This window comes from Vanacampus margaritifer, chromosome 10 (assembly GCF_051991255.1).
Source record: "Vanacampus margaritifer isolate UIUO_Vmar chromosome 10, RoL_Vmar_1.0, whole genome shotgun sequence".
In the NCBI taxonomy this organism is placed as follows: Eukaryota; Metazoa; Chordata; class Actinopteri; order Syngnathiformes; family Syngnathidae; genus Vanacampus; species Vanacampus margaritifer.
In genome coordinates this window covers 22,791,039-22,811,197 of record NC_135441.1, presented here as the reverse complement: position 1 = coordinate 22,811,197, position 20,159 = coordinate 22,791,039, and the positions used below count along the sequence as shown (strand labels likewise).

Genomic DNA, 20,159 nt, shown 5'->3' with positions numbered 1-20,159 from the left:
TGTATTAAATTACAGCTGGGACTGGCACCCGTGCCCTAATAGTTTTGACGTGTTTTTGAGGGTTGGCAAATAGCTTAAGTGCATTACCACCAGTCGCCAGAAGGTGGTGGTAATGCACCAATGGTATTAGCCTAGCTCGAAAAGAAAGTACAGACGCTCCCCTACTTACGAACATTCGAGTTACGAACATTCGAGTTACGAACAACGGTACATACGAACATGTCTGCGCGCATGCGCGCATGTCAAAAGATGTTCGGAAAGAGATGCTGTAAGTTAGATTTTTTATTGCGCACCTTTTTCCGAGTACTGTAGTGCTTCTTTCCGCCGCTAATACCGACGCTTGGCGCCGTGAGAGCTCACCCAGCATTGGAGGCTCAGCAACGTGTCGAGGAGGAGGAAGAAGAAGAAACGCCTGTCGCCCATAGATAAAGCCATCGCACTCTTCGAGCAGCAAGACCCAAATATTGAACGTTGCACAAAGGTTGCAAATCAATTGAATGATGCCATACAGTGCTAGCGCATCATTTATGATGAAAAAAGAAGAAAACTGCAATCGTCGTTAGATCGCTTCTTTCGGCCAGTTTCTAGTAAATCCTCCAAGGAAGATACTCATCAACCCTCATCTTCTTCTCCGCGACCCTCAACTTCTTCCTACATTGAAGTTACGGAGGAGGAAGTAACTTTTGAAGCCCATTCCAGCGACGACGAAGAACCTCTCATGATATAAAATCCTCCTCTTCCTCCTCCTCCTCCTCCATCAAATCCTTAAGCATCGAGTACATCTTCCAAAAGTAAGTTAAATTTTATTTATCTTATTACGTACATGTACATACTATGTGTCTCTCGCTCTCTCTCTCTAACATACGTAGTACAGTACTGTACGTATTCTCTTTAAACATAAATTATAATGCAAAATATAGCACTGAAGCAACTTACGAACAAATTCACCTTACGAACGATCGCTCGGAACGTAACTCGTTCGTAAGTTGGGGAGCGTCTGTAGAAAAAATTGAAGTAGTAGTAGTAGTGGTACTAGTAGTAGTAGTAGTAGTAGTAGTAGTTGTAGCGCTAGTAGCCACAAGGTGGCAGTAATTTACCAAAAGTAATTGCCAACTGATAAAAGAAATAAAAAAATGACAGAAGAAGAAGATGATGCAGGATTCTAGTTAAAGTACCACTGATTGTCACACCCACAAAGTGGGGCGAAATTCTTTCAAAGCTGTTCTCTGGAACAATTTGGCCCAAAATATCGAGCCTTTTTATTTGACCAATTATGACTGAAACATCTTCTAGTCGTAGATTAACACCTTAGTTGCTCACAATGGGTACTCCTGCAAGCCTCTGGCCAATAGTTTTCAGACCCGCCCCCTGTCTGCGGATGTGACGTCATGTGCAAGACGGGAAAATGCGGTTTAATTTTTCGGCCGCAGTAGCAATTAAAAATTCAATTTTCTGCGTTTAAGGTAAGCTATTTTAGCCCCAAAAAAAAGAGACAAACTTGTTCGTAAATAGAAGCAGAAATTTGCGTCTAACTGGAACTTGCTTGAGCGCATTTGGAAGATCACTCTGACACCTTAACACAAATCTGAGCGTAAACGAGTTTATGCTATAGCAGAATACGTTTCTTTTAGTGTCATTTTAAATTCCAAATGTCTCCAATGAAGTTTCCATTTGCAAAATAGTCCAGGTAAAAAAGCTGACTTGTCCCCTTTATAACTTGCGTAGTTCATCAAGTTACAAACCATTGAACAGCGCTATGAGCGATCACACTCTTTCCTCGGGGCCTGAAAGGTAATATGCAAAACAGGTCCGCCTGCAATCGGCATGAAACATAAATTTTCAGTGAGATGTGCAGAAATGGGCGGGGCTCATGCACCGTGTCCTTTTGTCTCCTCAGCACTCCTGCCGGGAGTCTCGTCGTTCTTAACGAAACGTCATAAACCCCAATCATTAAAGTCACCTGCACTGGACCGCTAAAATTGAACTGGAGGGAATGCTCTCATCTCACATGAAGTAGGAGAGGAGGAGGAATGAATTGTTAACATGAACAATGATTGGAAGCGGTGGTGGTGGTGGTGGTGGTGGTGGTGGGGGGGGGGTGTCACGTCCCCGCTCTGCGTCAATTCGTCTACGCGGCCATTTTCCGTGCGGACATTGTGGCTTCTACTGCAAACCTCCGGATGTCAAATGTGTGTTTTTCCAGGTTGAAAAAAAAACTGTGCTCGAAATGATGGTGTCGCAGGTGAGAAATCTATAGATCGTGATGTTTGCCAGCACACCACTCATGTAATATACGATATGGCGTCACAACGTCAGGGTCAGACTGTGAACAACATTTTCATCAAGACATGCCCACCCCCTTCTTCATCTGGCAACGCAGCCAAAAGCAGAGCAACTCTATTAACTGCTCAAGCAACTACAACACCACACTAAGGGCTAGTCCAGAACGGTCTAGGCTGTCATCAATGGTAGAGATAAACGATAACATTAGAAATAGCAGTGGACAAATATTATCATTAACTCTTTCACTGCCAGACGTTTTCAGAAACGGGTTGTCCCCACTGCCAGCCGATTTAAGCATTTTGAGTGATCTTTCAAGGTCCACAGAAAATGTTGTGTTTGGACTATGGAAACACACATACTACCAAATGAAAGATTGGACTCTCAGCTTTCATCAGAAAAAAAAAAGTTTGTTTCTACCTTATTCCGTTCTTCAGTAATCAACAATAGAAAATGGTTACTTTCACCGAAATTCTCTCTTTTGAAACAAAAAACGGAGAAAAAGAGCTTTTTGTGAAACGATGTTATTTCATGCACTCTAGTGAATTGTACACTTCTTTTTGTCCATGAATGATGCCACAAACACCTAAATAGTGCTTTACTTCTGTAAAACGCTTTCACCAACAATGAAAAAGTGTTTTTTGATTGCAAAATACGTTTATTTCCATTCAACAGTGTAACAATTTGACAAAACAATTTCGCAAACTATTTACAAATGTGTGCAACTGTGGTACTACTTACAATTATGTGGATGTTTCAAATACAGTTTTAGCTCCATCTAACGTCTTCTACTGCCGCGTCAATGCTTCCCAACCACGGAGTCACCACCCTCATCTTCATCATTGATGATGATCATCGTCGTCAACAATGTGCTCTTTCAGCGATGCTTTTGGTCTTTGAAAAAAACGTCTCGGGCGTGAGCTCCTCGCCACCGGCCGCCATTTTTCCTTTGTCTTCCATTCTCATCTCCTGCTCGACGCTCTAGCTCCGCCTCTACTGACGCCCACCCGATCTTGTCAAAAGAGAGTCATCGCTGCCCTCTAGGGGCCAAAAATAGTCATTAGGCACAACAGACAGACTGGAAACTTTCACCAGACATGCGGAAGGGTTTCCTCTACCCGTTTCAAAAATAAAAAATAAAAAATCATTGGATGACGTCTTTTGACGTCATTGGCAGTGAACCGTAGGTTTTTACTTGACGTCTTTAAACGTCAGTGGCAGTGAAAGAGTTAATTGAGTTAAAATGCGTACACTCACGTACACACTCACTTGGAACAGAAGATTAAAAAAAAATCTGCAAAGTAAGTTTTGAGCGCACTACGTCGATCATGTCATTTTGTTGACATTTCCGCAGCTTTTTCACTTGTAACTGCCTCTGCTGTCACCATTCACACTATAGCTGTGAAATATTGACTTGTAAATACAGTTTAAGCAGAGAACCCGCACCTCCAGATGCACACTGATTTTTTCTTTTTTTCAAATTTTTTTATTGGATCTTGTATGGTTGTCTGACTGCTTGTTTCTGTTGACTCTGCTATCTGTTTGCCACTCAAACAGTGTAGTGGCCGCGCGCGGCTTAATTCCAGCCATTGGATTATGTGTGAGTTCTAATTATACACGGAGGCTACTCTGCCTAGCAACAAGTGACCTTTCTGTTTCGCAATCATTTCTGGGCCTGCTGGATAGGTTAATTTTTTTCATTCATTCCACAGAATTTAGCCGATCGTTTTCAAACTATGGGTACGTCATCTAAAGATGTTTCAGAGTAAAAGCTATTGAGAGCTTTTTATTTTGTTCCACACTGTTGCCGTGGCGATGCGAGGTTTCTGCAAAGAAAAATTATGCTGTTTTTAAGGGTCTAAATCTGGCTGAATACTGATGAGATTTTGCACACAAATAAGTCCTGGCAGAGACATAGCTTTTTATAGCTGATTGCAGCTCTAGTTAGGGCCCGAGGTGTGACCGCAATGAGGTGTGCCTATTGTTTTTTTTGGAGTTCATTTTTATATACGGGGGGTAGAAAATTACCGCTGCAACTGTGACATTCTTACGACAAGGCCATTCTCCCTGCCTTGATACATAATATTGTGATCGCAACCTTGCCACAGTCTTGTATTTCCCCTGAAAGTCCACATTTCGGTCCCTAATTCTTCCTCCGCGATTCACTGCATTGCAGTCCTCATGTCAGCTTGAGCATGGAAACCCGCACCAAGTACCAACTATCAAGCTAACAAAAAAAGAAAAGTAGCTCTCAGTTCAAGGTCTTGAAGCTATCAAGTGAAAGATGAACCGTGCGTGAGATGGTGTGCTGGTACCATTTGAGTAGCCGGGCTTCATCTCTCATCTGCCTTGGTAATCACCCGCTCAGGTCCTCCTCTCTCAGCTGCTGGGAACCATTTAGGTAAGGAGCTGCTGATTAAACATGGCTCTGAAGTTTCTCCCTCTCAAAAACAAGCCTACCCTCTGCCAGCTGCTGTACCCTGCACTCATTTGTCTCAAAGGGCTTCTTGAAACGTCACCGCTAAAAACACGTGAAGGCAAGAAGTCAGCGACGATGCTCAACTTCAAGCACCCGGTGATGGATTCATAATAATAGCCCAGAAATGCAATCAGCATTTAAAACAGTTTGACAGCACGTAATTTCTTAAGTGCACAAAAGTATTCCCCATGTTCATGTTGGCGGTGGCCTTTTGTTCTCACAGTCATATACCCATTAAGGCCGGGAGCATGTGACCGCGCTTCTCCCTTTAAAACCGGAAGAGCGGATATGTCATTTTGTTTTGTTTGGACCCATTTTTGGTCTCTTAGCTGATTAAATGCATCAGAATATGCACGAGAGGGTGAAGTGGGCCTTGTAGCATCAGAGGTGGCAAATCCAGGTCCAGAAAGTAGAAACCCTGCCACAGTTTGGCTTTAGCCCCTGATATTAGCTAGCTAGCTACCTCTCTAGCAGGTAAACGAGCACCAATGGAGCTAGCTAGCTAGCACCTGGGGCTAAAGCCAAACTTTGGCTTGCTAGCTAGCTCTCTAGCAGATAAACGAGCACCAATGGAGCTAGCTAGCTAGCACCTGGGGCTAAAGCCAAACTGTGGCAGGGTGTCTAGCTAGCTAGTGAAAGAGGAATAAAATTCTTTGTCCTCTTTGCGTGTTCCAAAACTTGAAGACAGATTTAATGTAAGAAAAAACACCTTTGCAAAAATGATTTTAATCTAACAGAGATCTCTGGACATCGTGACATGCTCCAAACATCACATAACAGGTGGAATTTCAGAGTGCCGAATGTGACTCTTCCGCGTGTAAAATGGCTTCTTATAGTTAAAACCGACCGCATCTCTTTCATTTGTAGACAAAACATACTCTCTGGGTACTTTTCCGTGAGCGATGGCGAAAACAGAGTCAGGGGTGCGTGTTCAAAACAGATTCTGTTCTCAAGGACCAAATGTGTTTTCCCACAGAGAAGGAACTTCTAGACCAAATAATATGTCCCAGCTTAAGGTCAAATTATACTGAGTTCAACACTACTTGCTTTACACGTCTATAAAACCTTTCAACATGGTTAATATAAAGAATGAAGATGTTAATAATGTATAACAATGGTTAATATATGAAAATAAAGAATTTAAATGTTAATAATATCTAACACTAGCTAGCCCTCTAACAGGTAAACGAGCACCAATGGAGCTAGCTAGCTAGCACCTGGGGCTAAAGCCAAACTGTGGCTTGCTAGCTAGCTCTCTAGCAGATAAACGAGCACCAATAGAGTTAGCTAGCTAGCACCTGGGGCTAAAGCCAAACTGTGGCAGGGTTTCTAGCTAGCTAGCTAGCTATCTCTCTAACAGGTAAACGAGCAACAATGGAGCTAGCTAGCTAGCACCTGGGGCTTAAGCCAAACTGTGGCAGGGTTTCTACTTTCTGGACCTGGATTTACCACCTCTGTGTAGCATTTCCTGGAATTTTATTCGAGCATTTATGAAATAAATGACGCGATTGGCGACGGCGCCGGAGGAATTTGAATCAGTGTAACGAGTCGACAGTGACACAGTGTTAAGAAATATGTTTGTAGACAATGAGGATGATGAAAATGTTGATGGCTTTGTATCGGAATGGACGACGAATAGTGTTGAAGGTAAATATATATGGAGTTATATATATATATATATGATTTAAAATATATATATATTGAAGGCTTATAATAATGAACTTAGGTTTTGTGTGAACACCTCAGGTGTAAGCTCTCAAATGTTTTGGGGAATTATGTTTCTATCTTCTTCAAGAGCTGAGATATCAATTATTTTTAATATTGTAGAATTTCCAGGAAAACCTCAGGTTTTCGGCGGTGACTCAAAAGTCATCCATAGGTTTTAGAGGCATGTTTTGACAGGCGCATTAGGCCTCAATGGGTTAAAGCAGAGATCCCGATCTTAAAAGCAACATCTGCCTATGTGAAGTCATCTGCTTTTGCTTCCCAAATCTGGTTCTGGCCATCCAGCCAACAAAGGACAGCACAGAACCGCTCTCACGGGTACATAGTGATAACAAACACATTTGAGTTGAAGTAACGGTTCAGTTAAAAATAGGCCCTGAGCATTTTCATATAACCACTGAGTGTCCTCTTTTGGATAAAAGCTTTGCTTGATGATGTTCATGGTTTCATGCGTCATGAATGAGCAACGCAATATTTTGGATCTTTTTTTTTGAAGCGCTGTTAGAGGGTCAGGAAGCTTTTTTTTTTGTAAACCTGCCCAGCTGTCGTCATCCGTGCGTTTATGTTCACAAAGGAAGTAAATCATTGACAACACACAAAGACATGGTGACAAAGCGCCGCTTGTGACAGTGCAGCTGCAGGGCCCGATGTTGAATTACAGTCATACACACTGCTCATGGAAGCTGGTGCGAGTCAATTACCTGCGATTCACCCTGTCAGAAATAGAGGTTACAGGGGGAGGGAGTCATATCTATTGTACATTAATGGTATTTATTCCCAAGTTGTACAGGTGTCAATGCATCTAAGCATGTCTGAGAAAGCTTTATGTAAGAGCCTTTTCAACCATTTAAAATGATGCTTCTTTCTCAAAACAGAATGTTTTCACATCCACAAAGAATTTGGACCAATCCAAAAAAAAAAGGGACCTAAAATGAAACACCGTCGTGACGCACACAGATGACGAATTCTCTGATGACACAAAACAAAATAACCCCCAAGGCAATGGACAAAAATAGTCAGAAAAAAAAATATTAAAGCTTATCCATGCGTAGTAATTGGATTGTCTATATGGTTGGTAACCTCAACATTTAACAAGAAACACTTAAAATTAGGGGTGTCAGGCGATTAAATTTTTTAATCGTAATCACATGACTTCAATAGTTAACTCATGCAAATTCTATATCTGTTCTAAATGTACAATAAAAAAAAAAATCTACATTTTCATACTCATGTTAACATAAAAGTGGAACAAATATTAAACTAATATAAATATGCATCTTTTAGTCACTTAAACAGTAATTTCATAATAATTCATAGAATTTAGTTAAAATTAAAAAGATGTAATGTACTGTAAAAACGAGTGTTATATTGATAAATGTTGAAGCCATTTTCTGCCACTAGATGGCATAATTGCATTTGTAAGACATTGATGACAGCTCAGTGCATTTCTCTTTTTTTTTTATTAAGAGTTATCTAATCTTTAACATGAAGTATTTTTTGAAATTCTGCACATTTTTTAAAATAGTAAAATACAACTTGACCCCAGTCGTCACAAATATATGAATTATTATTAAATTTATTACTTCTAAATTTTGACATGGACATGTCTGCTGCGTTGCGACTGGAATTCCCCCAGTACAGGCTTTCCAAGTAAGGGGTGTTCATTATAGAAAATAAAGGAATATACCAAAAGAAAGATTAGTCTCTCATTGGGGGAAAAAAAAATATCTGTATCTGTTTCTGTTTTGCAGCATCATCATTATTCACAAACCTGTTCAATACACTGGGAAAAAGAGCTTGTTGCAACATGACCCTGGCTGATCTCTTATACTCTGCTGCCACCCGCTGGCCGTTTTTTTCCAATAACTACCATTGCTTTAAGCAACCTCTTCAGGTCAGAAGCTTCATCAAAGCCTTCTATGTATGCTCTAGCATGAAAAAAACATTAACTCTTTGACTGCCAAAAACGTTAAATAACGTTTAGTAAAATCCTATGGAGGAGTGCCAAAGACGTTAAAATACGTTTTTTTCAAAACAGAGGTGAAACTAACCATTTTCTATTGTTGATTACTGAAAAACGGAATAAGGTAGAAACAAACTTTTTTTTCTGATGAAAGATGAGAGTCCAATCTTTCATTTGGTAGTATGTGTGTTTCCATAGTCCAAACACATAATTTTCTGTGGACCTTGAAAGATCAGTCAAAAATGCTTAAATCGGCTGGCACCCACGGCATCCCTTTTCTGAAAACATCTGGCAGTCAAAGAGTTAAAAACAAAAAAACAGCAACGTATAAATATGTTTTGGGGAGTGAAGCACAAAGTGTTAAAAAACGCATATATACGTTTTTGGGTTTGAATGAGTTAATGTTGTGGAAATCCGCTGAACATATTGGGAACATTTCTAGCGCTATCCAAAGTGATGTTTACGTTATGGACATTTAAGACTCGCACTTGTTGAGAATGTGAGAAATACTGGTGTGACAGTAAAATATTCATACCAAGTTATCAGAGGTAGGCAATAAATAGTAATATAATATGTTCAGATAGGACTTGAAATGCAGACTGTGTCTGAGACGACACACTGTTTGACATGTCAGCAAGCTTTACTGTAGTGAATATTTATACGACCACAATGCGGAGAGGCTCGGTTTAATCATCAGCCATCCGTTGCCTTCACATAAATGTAAATACGCTTTCAAAGGCTTATTCATGAATAATATCCATGCTGGTGAGGCTCACAGACTAATTTGGCTTCATGCTCCAGCAAAATCCAATATCTATTCAATATCAATTCCACCGTGTGGGGGGGAAAAAAAAGGGACCGAAATCCACATCTCAGCTGCTGCGATTGTATAACACTGCCGGATCCAACCACTTACGCTGAAACTGTTAATGTGTTACTTCATCAAACTCCCTAAACTGATTACAGCGTATTGTTTCAAATCAAAACTTTGTGTGCAGAAAATCCCGACTGGCACTTGCATGAAAACACTCTGAATTTCATGAGCAAATGTATTATTCATGTTCAGTGTATATTTAGTTGTTTTGTCAGCCTATGGCAGCTCAAGTCCATGAATCTATTAGAAACTATTAGTTTAGAAAGACAACGATGGTCAATGCTGAGTTTACTAAATGGCCCATTGAAGTGATTTTTTTTTTTTTGCAAATTACAGTAACGTAAATATAATAAACAAAATATAGGAAACAGCTGCAACCACTGAAAACCTCTTCCACAATTCTAAACATACGTGTATTGTTAATTCAATACAATTAAAACAGCATTATTTGAAGGGGTTTATATTAACGTTTAGGGAAAAACACATCTGCAATGTTAATAATCTATTTAATCATTATATGTCAAGCCAAAATTTATTATTTTATTGTTTTCAACAACAATGAGCCCCTCACTTGATTTAAAAAACAAAACAAAAAACTTTTAGTTCTAGTAGTATTGCATTTTTCATTATTCACTCATTTTTATTTTGTTTTAACTTTTGTTTTACAAATTCATTTAGTTTTATTTACCATTAGTTATTATGGCAGATTTGTTCTTATTAGTTTTTATTTTTTCCAAAAATTCTTCATTATAGCTTAATTTGTATTAGTTTTAGTATTAGCTTCAGATTTTTAAATTTTTTGCACATTTCTCAAAAACCAATTGTCACAATAACCCTAAACTGCTATTAGACCTTCCTTCTTCTGAATGACCTTACAATAACGTCAAAAATAAATATATGATGTAATATATAAATATATAAAGTTGATATCAATGTAAAATATAGTTTGAGTTAGGTGTCAATTGTTTTAAGATCCAGTTTTAATGTAATTTCTGAAATGTTTGTTACTCTTAGTCATTTGTTTGTTTACTTAAATCTTGATCTGGGATTGACGGCTTTGAACTGGCAACGACTGCATTGAGGGACGCGATGTGTATATAAATTGATGTGGCGGGCCGGATGTGGCCCCCCGAGCCGTGAATTTCCCACATAAGAGGCATTGTTTTTTGAGTGTGCAAGTTTACACTGTGAAGCTTTGTGTAATTTTAAAATATATTCATCAAACTGTAGTGTATGCAAATAACACAAGGTAGGCAATTTCCTGTTTGTGTTATTTCACCAAAACTAATCACAGAGTATCCAAATCCCAAACCGTCTCACGCTCTTGTCTTACTCGGACTTGACTTCCACGAGCAAGTGCATTATTCATGTTCCCTGTTTGTTGAGCTTGTGTGCTGCTGTCAGCATATTTGTCAGGAAGTTATACATGCTGATAGAATTTACAGAGCCGGTGTTAAATGCGTTCTCACGGAGAGTGACAGGACATGATCTGAGGATTTGTCTGAATCCAGATTTGTATTTCTCACCTTTTGAGAGCAGACGCTGAAACCCAACCAAGCACGCGCTATTTATCTCCTCGGCACGGGTGAGATGAGAAATGACAAGTCAGCTCATCCTAATTGCCGAGATTACAAACAAACGCGCAATTTAACCGCCGAGCCCTGAAAACAGATCCGTGCTCGTATTACGTGCCTGATGGATGTTTAACTGCTGTCTTTGTTTTGCCTTGGATCAATCAGCCTCATATTGTACCTGTGGGGAAGCCATTGAAAATCAGAAGAACCTCTTGGTGACTTTTAATCATGGCTACACTCTCGTGGCAGGTGGTCCAAGTGCACTCCATTACGCTCCTCCTCAGGAGAATTCTCTCCACAGCCACTGGAGATCGGGCCGCCTACATGACGGCCGCACCATTAATTAACCAGTGGGGAGCGTCGTCTCATCAGTTATACACCGTAACGTATCGACGACAAGTGTGGCAGGTCTCCTTTCATACATCACACTCAAAGATATCCAGCTAATGTTAGGAGGGAGAAACAGAAGCCGAAATAAACCTAAATCCCGCACGTCACTGCGCGTGCTCACATGTGTGTGTGCGTATGTGTCGCAGTCCCGTCAAGTAATTGCAGGCAATTTGCAATCATGATTTTCAAGAAAATGTCAGCGCGCCAATTCTAAAATCAAGCCACAGCAGCTTTTTGGCGCTCTCACAGAGGCGTTAGATGTTTCTCGTATTTCCTCAAATAGTCACCTGCGCTTTAATGTCCCTCGATTAGTTGCTCTTTTTGAACAAATGATAAACGCCGCTCCCAAAATAGAACACAAAACAACAGGTGGGGCCACTATACCAGGGGGTAGAGACCTATGCTATGTGGTAGGCTACTGAATAGTTTTATAATTAGCTTTTTTTTTATGGGGCTAAAATGGCACCAAGCACTTTGGACATCCTGCATGAGTCACCCATCCCTCACTACATCAAAATTTAAGTACCTTTTTACACACCGGTGGTAATCTGGTGCAATTAGTCATTATTACCAGGCCCATTTCTACAACTATCGCGTGCGGCTAGCTAGCAAGCTATGACTAAAAATGCCCCCAAAATACATCTCACAATTTACAGGACAGCTCGGTGGCGTTACTCAAATTCCCAAACGAGACGGTGCCATCATGGAGAAGCCCAACATCCGTTATGAGCCCTCAAAGCCTGTTAGCTTGCAAGCTAGCTAACGGCTAGCGTCTCTCCTCACTGTTTTTCCACACCGTGAGGACATAGTGGGATATATTACAGTCACTGGAAGCGTTAAGCAGGTATACTGTATTTGAAACGGGATGTCTGGTCACCCTCACGTTATACTAATTCTATCTTTACACGTAGCATTAGCACCTTATTATTTATTTGCAAGCTTTTTGCGTTTGATGTACTATCCTAGATACCTCAGTACTTCTATGAAGCCGGTAATGTTTATTTAATTCATATAACAATTGGTGTTAATTTCGTTAATGAAAACTGAAGACAAATATTTTAGTCAACACACATTTTTCACCGGACGAAAACTAGACTAAACTAGACTAAAAGCCTCATTAACTCATTCACTGCCATAAATTCAGAAAAAAATAAATAAAAGATTATTAAAAATTAGAGGCGACAGGCGTTTAAAATTTGTAATTGTAATTAATCGCATGACTTAAATAGTTAACTCACGATTAATCACAAATTTTATATCTGTTCTAAATGTACAATAAAAAAAAATCTAGGTTTTCATACTCTTGTTAACAAAAGTGAAAAAAAAAAAGTTAAACTAATAGAAAAAGTTGAAATTAATTTTTGACGTTTATAGCCGTCAATAGCAGTGAATAAATAAATAAATAAAAAAAAGAAAACATTATTAAAAATTTGGGGGCTTTAAGCGATTAAAATATGTAATCATAATTAATCGCATGACTTCACTAGTTAATTCTCAATTGATCACACATTTTATAACTCTTCTAAATGTACAATAAAAAAAATCTAGGTTTTCATAGTCTTGTTAACAAAAGTGGGGAAAAAATGTTGAACTAATAAAAAAAGTTTAAATGAATTTTTGACGTTTATAGCCGTCAATGGCAGTGAATGAGTTAATAAACATTAACTAGGACCAAATCAGTATTCATTTTTGTCTACTAATGAAGACGAGAAGAAAATGTACTTCACTTAAAAAACTGGATTTAAATCTATGGACGTTTTCGTTCATGAACAATGACGTGCTGGAAATGTGACACTGTCATGTGACCACTGTCATGTGACACGCCCCCTTTCAAATCTGCAGCTGGCGAGTGCAGAATGCACAAAACACATGGGACAGACAGGAGGTGTATTCACGGTGAAAGGTTAAAAAAAAAAAATAGTAAATTATAGATATAACGTAACATTAATCCAACGGCTATAACGTTCCAACAATAAGGTTAAATCCGACCGCTAACTAATGCTGGCTAACTTACTAGCTCGTAGCATGGCGCTGTAGTAGCCACTTGTTGATATACTGTAATTGTGTGTCAAGTTGTTTTTCGTCAAAAAAGATGAGAACATTTTATGTGAAATAGTTTTCGATCCGAAATGTTCACCATTATCTGCTGACCAAAAAAATAAACGGGTAAAATGATTGTCCTGACTAAAACTTGACTAAAACGATGACAGTTTTTGTTGACTAAAACTAGACGACTAAAATTATGTTGCCTTGGACTAAAATGCTAGATTTATAAATGTTGACTAAACAGGATGAGGTTGACTAACAAGCGTAATAGAAACTGGACTAAAAATGAGACTAAATTTAATAGCAATGATGGATCCAGCATGATGCTTTTATTGTACCTCACCTATAGGTTGATGATGACAGGTTGTGGTTCTTTCTTACCTTCTGAAGGATCATAGATCTCCAGTGATGAGCTTATGCTCCTGCCCTCCATGCGTTAAAAATCCCTCCAGGGTCCTTTAATCTTTTAATTATGTCATGCACTATGAAGGGTGAAATATGTAAATCCCTTTCCGTCTGTCTTTTTCCAATTTCCATTCCTCCAAATGGTTCGTTCCTTGACTTGAAGCATACGAGCTACAATAAATAGAATGTATTCCCTCGCAATGAAATTAAAATGACATTTTGCGTGTCCTACCCGACATTGTTTGCATCCCTCGGGCTTTGCCGTTGCAAGTGAATGCTTTTCGTGCCGGCGAGAGAGATTGCTACGCTGTGTAAATGCATTGTTTACATCCGCATCTCAATCCTCCCTGCCTTTTCTGGCACGCCGCTGCCATTCTTGGCTCGTCTCATTGACCGTAGATCAGTGGAAATGTGTGACGCCATAGGCAGCAGTGACCCCAAGTTTGTGGGTCAAGCCAAATAACAATCTGCTACCAATGCAAATATGTGGTAAGAAAATATGTTGTGTGTTGTTTGAAGTAATTAACTCATTCACTGCCATAAATTCATAAAAAATAAAGATTATTAAAAATTAGGGTCAACAGGCGATTTTTTTTTTATTTATTGTAATTAATCGCATGACTTCACTAGTTAACTCACGATTAATCACAAAATTGATATCTGTTCTAAATGTACATAAAAAAAATTCTAGGTTTTCATACTCTTGTTAGCAAAAGTGATTTTTTTTTTTAAACTAATAGAAATAGTATAAATGAATATTTGACGTTTATAGCCGTCAATGGCAATGAATGAGTAAAAAAAAAGAAGAAGAATGCATTATAAAAAATTTGGGTCGTCAGGCGATTTAAATTTGTAATCATAATTAATCGCATGACTTCACTAGTTAACTCACAATTAATAACACATTTTATATCTGTTCTAAATGTACAATTTAAAAAAATCTAGGTTTTCATACTCTTGGTAACAAAAGTGGGAAAAAATGTTTAACTAATAGAAATAGTTCAAATGATTTTTGGACGTCTATAGCCGTCAATGGCAGTGAATGAGTTAAGATCGCAAAATGTTTTTTTTTTTTTTAAATATAAAAAAATAATAATAATACAAAAAAAAAGAGAGCAATGATGATGACATGTCAAATCGATAAAATTACTGAATGAACAATACTGAGCTCTAATGAAAAAAATAAAATAAAAAAAATTAATAAATAAATAAAGATCGCAAAATGTCCGTTTTGTGTCTCGGGAAATGTATAAACTGACGTTGAGGTTACTGTTTGCTCCTCAAACACCGTCAAAGTACTTCCAACTGCTTAGTGCACTGAAAGTATGCAAAATATATGTTAAAAAAAAAACTAAACTATAGCATTAATTATACATTGACCGACTTGCTCCTAATAGAACTGAAGGTTGTATTGCGATGCGTTTATTACAAATCATGCATACCAAGAGCAACAAAAGCAATAGGACTCATACGACCTTGCATTCCCAAACCTCATCTCACTTGATGATGATGATGATGATTACATAGCGAGAGGGAAGAATGCAGATGCACCGCCAGAGGTAGAAGGTCGAAGCAATTACAAAGAAAATGTTGATGATGCTCATCATGGCAATGATGGCTGTAGAGCTGAGAGCACGAGTGGTAGTTTGTATAAATGATATGGACAAATGCAAGTGCCCCTTGATATCACTTTGCATGCATAATGTTACATTACATGTTTATTTCATATAAAATGAATTTGAAAAAACATGTCAAATGTTTTTTTGTTTTTTCAAACATAAAAACCAGCAACGTTTCCATTTTGTGATTTTTGCTTACCGATTGAAAATAAAATGAATAATACATAGAATGACCAGGCAGATTATCGGCGCCAATGTTTGGTATTTGGGCAAATATCGATATCAGCCTTTTTTTGAAAATCTGATGGCTGATAAGAGATCAATTTGAAACTGTTAACTTTATTTACATTTTTAATTAACGTCATAATCAATGCTGATGAGCTTCCTGAACATTTTTATTAGAATTTTAAAACAAAGATGTTTATTAACTCATTTACTCCCAGACATTTTCACTGAAGCAAGCCCCTTCGCTCCCGGCTGTTTTACTGGATTTTGACTGATTTTGCAAGGCCCACAGAATATTGTGTTCTATTGCTATAAAAGCATGGAACCTACCAAAAGAAAGATTAGAGTCTACTTTCATCAAGAAAAAAAAGTATATTCGTATCTGTTTCTTTTTTGCAACATTTAGCATTAGATATAGCTAAGTTTCTTCGTTATTCACAAAGCGGTTGAAAACACTGGGGAAAAAGAGCTTGTTGCAAAATGGTTGCTCTCTTATACTCTGCTGCCAGCTGCTTGCCGCTTTTTGTAACAACTACCATTGCTTTAAGCAACCTCTTAAGGTCAGAGGCTGCATCAAAGCCTTCTGTATGGTCTAGCATAACCCCCCCCCCCCCCCCACGTAAAAAACACATATAAATACGTTTTTAGGACCATGGCAACATTTAAAATATAACGTTTTTGTACGATTTGGGGAGCAAATGAGCTAAGATTAATAAAATAAAAATGAACATTTTGCAAATCTGAAAAGTCCTTCAATAAACAAATATGCCTAAATATATTTCAGCAAAGTTGAATAAAAATTATTATTTTTTTTTATTTTGACGGCAATATTTTCCCTTTCACTGAAAATGCACATTGACTGGAAATATCTGCTATTAGCAGGGATGTGATTTTTCCGCTAATTCGCGGAATTCCGCTTTTTTTATCTCCCCCCACCCCCCCCCCCCCAAAAAAAAAATTCCGATTTATTTATTTTTGATTTATTTATTATTATTTTTTTTAGTAGTTCATTGTGTATACACATGACTCCGACAGATAACATCTTCTGCTATAACAAAGACATTTGTGGTATGCTCTAATATGAGTTACTTTTCATTTGGTCATGATACAATTATTTGTTCATGAAATTTGAACTCTTCAACATTATTTATGTGTTAACTTAGTAATCACATTAGTTAGATATGATGATATTCTCAGTGATAGTTTTTAAAAGCAAAGGCAGTCCAATGTTTTTGAATGTGACTGATTTTGAGTTGACTAAAACTACCATTTTATATGGGATAGTTCAATATACATTGAAAATTTATGCTGTTGTTTTGTCTATTTCTTTGTCATGTGAGTGCATTGAAAGTACTTAAAAATACGGAAAACCCATGAGCTCCGGGGGGCTTCGGCCCCCAGACCCCCGGCTAAATTTTCAGATAATTTCACTTTGGTCAAATCACATCCCTGTATTAGCCTCCGCAACTAACGGTACTAATAATATTCACTTAATAAATGCTGTCTATTTACTATTTATTGCCATTGTGTGAAGCATGGCTTAGAGTAAGAAGCAACAGTGGTAGGAAGGTGATGAAAGATGGAACGGGGAAGACAGTGAGTGAATTCCATTCAATTCTATTGAAATAATAAATAAATACTGCCCTTGTTTCTTTGCCAAATTAACCCCTGGACTGAAAAATGTGCTTCTTTCTTGATTTTTTGCATGTGGAACAATTCCTGGCAGAGCTGTTCGATGTCTGCCTGACTTAGCTACTCATTTATCCTACAAAAGCACTTTTCCTAGTCCTACGACTGCGACGTCTCCCCTAGCTGTTTTTTTTTTTCAATTGTGTCCTTTCTTGAAAGATGTATGCTTTTCTCTTTACTGCCCACAAAACCTATGGTACGTTCAAGGTCCTTGTTTTCCCTGTGTTGACAAATGAAAAGGGCTGCAATGTCGTAAGAGCGAGCGCAAGAGAGCCTGCAGAAAAGACCGCAGTCATCTATTTGCTACATGCTTGCAGACACATAGGTGGGATTTTTATGATGTTCCAACATATGCCGCTTGTGGTTATTACTACGGTGACAAGGCAACACAAACAGTCAGTAGTCAGTGGACGTTTAGTATTTAAGGCCAGCGTTGTACATTAAGCAGATGATTATGTCCCAAACAGGAGTGCTATACCCGAATGCATTACAGTAATGACGTCTGTACAAACAAACAAGGCTGCATGATGTAAAATATCATTTCCTCCATATGTGTAAAACGGGCCCAGTGAGGCAGCAAAACCCGTCATAGTTCAAATGTGTCTTGCAGGGTTGTATAATAAGCAACGTTTTATTTTTGTTTCAAGTGTTTTTCTCTTTCCGATTCCCAGCCGATGGTTTGGGATGCTGGCCAAGTTAGGTAAGGGCTGCACACTACGCTGCAGAGTGTGAAATTCAGTGATGTGAGAGCGAGAGAGAGAGATTAGTAATATGCATATTCACCTAGTAACGCTGAAAAAATAGCCACGTGAGAAGAATAAAGGCCAGATTTGTACAAATTTGGGCACATTGTTCTTGTGTGTTAAATATTATTTCGTTCTGATTGACATGTTCAAAGTGGCATGTTTTTTTGTACCCAGATAAAAGGACAGTCAAGCATCAACATTAGCCTGGCTTTCACTCCCAAAAACAATGCAATGCGCTTGTCCTAATGGGAAATCTGGTCTTCCTTCAGGCATAACAATACCGCTTTTGTTCATATGGCACCGCCATAATCAACGCAAACAGAAAATTCCTTAGTGTTGCTTTAAGTCTGGGACCTCAGGTGCGAAATTTCATGCCATCTCATGTCTGCTAGTATGCCAATAAGTTCATAGAAAAAAAATAAAAATGAAAAAAGGAAGCTACCCACATAAAAGAACAGTCAAGGATCAACATTAGCCTGGCTTTCACTCCCAAAAAACGATGCAGTGCGCTTGTCCTTATGGGAAATCTGGTCTTCCTTCGGGCATAACAATACCGCTTTTGTCCATATGGCACCGCCATAATCAACATAAATTGAAAGTTCCTTAGTGTTGCTTTAAGTCTGGGACCTCAGGTGCGAAATTTCATCCCATCTCATGTCTGCTAGTATGCCAATAAGTTCATAGAAAAAAATAAAAATGAAAAAAGGAAGCTACACAGATAAAAGGACAGTCAAGGATCAACATTAGCCTGGCTTTTCACTCCCAAAAAACGATGCAGTGCGCTTGTCCTTATGGGAAATCTGGTCTTCCTTCGGGCATAACAATACCGCTTTTGTCCATATGGCACCGCCATAATCAACATAAATTGAAAGTTCCTTAGTGTTGCTTTAAGTCTGGGACCTCAGGTGCGAAATTTCATGCCATCTCATGTCTGCTAGTATGCCAATAAGTTCATAGAAAAAAATAAAAATGAAAAAAGGAAGCTACACAGATAAAAGGACAGTCAAGGATCGACATTAGCCTGGCTTTCACTCCCAAAAAACGATGCAGTGCGCTTGTCCTTATGGGAAATCTGGTCTTCCTTCAAGCATAACAATACCGCTTTTGTTCATATGGCACCGCCATAATCAACGCAAACAGAAAATTCCTTAGTGTTGCTTTAAGTCTGGGACCTCAGGTGCGAAACTTCATGCCATCTCATGTCTACTAGTATGCCAATAAGTTCATAGAAAAAAATAAAAATGAAAAAAGGAAGCTACCCACATAAAAGAACAGTCAAGGATCAACATTAGCCTGGCTTTCACTCCCAAAAAACGATGCAGTGCGCTTGTCCTTATGGGAAATCTGGTCTTCCTTCGGGCATAACAATACCGCTTTTGTCCATATGGAACCGCCATAATCAACATAAATTGAAAGTTCCTTAGTGTTGCTTTAAGTCTGGGACCTCAGGTGCGAAATTTCATGCCATCTCATGTCTGCTAGTATGCCAATAAGTTCATAGAAAAAAATAAAAATGAAAAAAGGAAGCTACACAGATAAAAGGACAGTCAAGGATCGACATTAGCCTGGCTTTCACCCCAAAAAAAACGATGCAGTGCGCTTGTCCTTATGGGAAATCTGGTCTTCCTTCGGGCATAACAATACCGCTTTTGTCCATATGGCACCGCCATAATCAACATAAATTGAAAGTTCCTTAGTGTTGCTTTAAGTGTGGGACCTCAGATGCGAAATTTCATGCCATCTCATGTCTGCTAGTATGCCAATAAGTTCATAGAAAAAAATAAAAATGAAAAAAGGAAGCTACCCACATAAAAGAACAGTCAAGGATCAACATTAGCCTGGCTTTTCACTCCCAAAAAACGATGCTGGCCAAGTTAGGTAAGGGCTGCACACTACGCTGCAGAGTGTGAAATTCAGTGATGTGATAGCGAGAGAGAGAGATTAGTAATATGCATATTCACCTAGTAACGCTGAAAAAATAGCCACGTGAGAAGAATAAAGGCCAGATTTGTACAAATTCGGGCACATTGTTCTTGTGTGTTAAAGATTATTTCGTTCTGATTGACATGTTCAAAGTGGCATGTTTTTTTTTTTTCTCATGATTTTGTAGTCCATTCATCCACCTGTTTATCAAATGTGACATG

At 38.5% G+C, this 20,159-nt stretch overlaps 2 protein-coding genes across 14 annotated transcripts in view; one reads left to right on the top strand and one right to left on the bottom strand.

The window, feature by feature from the left end:
- The window catches only part of LOC144058763 (uncharacterized), a 184,568-nt gene that overhangs the window by 65,037 nt on the left and 99,372 nt on the right, over positions 1-20,159 (top strand). Inside the window, exon 4 of one of the 11 annotated variants that reach the window (XM_077577269.1) lies at positions 8,236-8,378. The exons of 9 other annotated variants lie outside the window; for them this stretch is intronic. The gene's annotated coding sequence lies outside the window, so the exon portion shown is untranslated. Of the gene's footprint in view, positions 1-8,235; positions 8,379-17,949; positions 17,970-20,159 lie in introns of those variants that run through there. One more of the 11 variants, XM_077577273.1, reaches the window with a different exon arrangement.
- The window catches only part of frmpd3 (FERM and PDZ domain containing 3), an 89,830-nt gene that overhangs the window by 63,552 nt on the left and 6,119 nt on the right, over positions 1-20,159 (bottom strand). The gene's annotated exons all lie outside the window — the stretch shown is intronic.